Raw genomic sequence first — 1,802 nt, forward strand, 5'->3', positions numbered from 1 at the left:
AACTGTATACTAATAAACCAATGCAGAAACTAAAACCGTTGTTTTTGAGCTTTTCAGTCATAAGAACACTAGTTTTAAACCACGGCATATGCAACTGTACTTTTTAGGATGCATTGAGCTGTTTTAAAGTTACCTGGCATGAGAACATGACCATTACGAACTGTAACTTAATAAACCAATGCAGAAACACTAAAACATCGTTTTTGAGCTTTTCAGGTCATAAGAACACTAGTTTAAACCACGGCAATATGCAACTGACATTTATATGATTAGCTGTTTTAAAGTAGCCTGGCATAACATAATTCCAAACTGTTATTAAAAACAAATGCAGAACCACTAAAACATCGTTTTTTGAGCTTTTTCAGGCCATAAGAAAACTAGTTTAAACCACTGGCATTTGCAAACTGTGCTTTATGGTGTATTGAGCTGTTTTAAAGTTGCCTGGCATCAAAGATGTCCAGTAGAGGCGTTCTAAAAGGGAAGCAAATCAACCTAAAACATTGTTTTTGAGCTGTTCAGTCATAAGAACCTTAGTTTAAAAACCATGGCATGATGCAACTGTACATTTAGGATGCATTGAGCTGTTTAAAGTAGCCTGGCATGAGAACATGACCATTAAACTGTATACTTAAAACCAATGCAGAACCATAAAAATCGTTTTTGAGCTTTTCAGGTCATAAGAAACTAGTTTAAACCACGCATATGCAACTGTACTTTAGGATGCATTGAGCTTGTTTTAAGTTACCTGCATGAGAAAGACAATGTACATAACTGTATACTAAAAACCAATGCAAAACAGTAAACATCGTTTTTGAGCTTTTCAGGTCATAAGAACACTAGTTTAAAAAAACCATCGGCATTTGCAACTGTGCCTTATGTGTATTGAGCGTGTTTTAATGCCTGCCATAAAAATTCCAATTGAGCTGTTCTTATGGAAACCAATGCAAGAACACAACCATGGTATATTTGACAGCGTTCAGGTCCATAATAACACTGTTTAAAAAGAAAACCACGGCATATCGAACTGTACATTTTAGTAGTTGAGCTGTTTTAAAGTAGCCGGAAAGATCCATCGACGACAGTGCTCGCATTACAAACTTATGGCTTAAAACCAAATGCAAGTAAAACAAGAACAAATCGTTTTTGAGAGCTTTTTTCAGGTCATAAAGACACTAGTTTAAACACCGGCAATTGGCACTGTACATTTAGGATGCATTGAGCTGTTTTAAATATGCCTGGCATCAGAGAACAATGACCATACAACTGTTATCTTAAGAACCAATGCAGAAACACTAAAAAACATCGTTTTTGAGCTTTTCAGCGGCCATAAGAAACTAGTTTAAACCACGGCATTTGCAGACTGTGCTTTATGGTGTATTGAGCTGTTTTAAAGTTGCCTGGCATCAAAATGTCCGTAGAGGCTGTTCGAGAACCATGCAGAAACACGTAAAAACATTGTTTTTGAGCTGTTCCCGTCATAAGACACTAGTTAAACCAGGCATATGCAACTGTACATTTAGGATGCATTGAGCTGTTTTAATAGCCTGGCTATGAAAAATGACCATTACAACAGTATACTTAAAAAACCAATGCAGAAACACTAACAACATCGTTTTTGAGCTTTCAGCCATAAAAAACTATTTTAAACCACAGGCATATGCAACTGTGACATTTATGGATGTATTGAGCTTTTTAAAGTTTTCCTGCATCAAACATGTCCAGTTAGCTGTATACTTATGGAAACCATCATGAGAACCACAAACATGTTTTTTTGAGCTGTTCAGGGTCATAAAGACAAAACT

Source organism: Betta splendens, chromosome 5, assembly GCF_900634795.4.
Source record: "Betta splendens chromosome 5, fBetSpl5.4, whole genome shotgun sequence".
Lineage (NCBI taxonomy): Eukaryota > Metazoa > Chordata > Actinopteri > Anabantiformes > Osphronemidae > Betta > Betta splendens.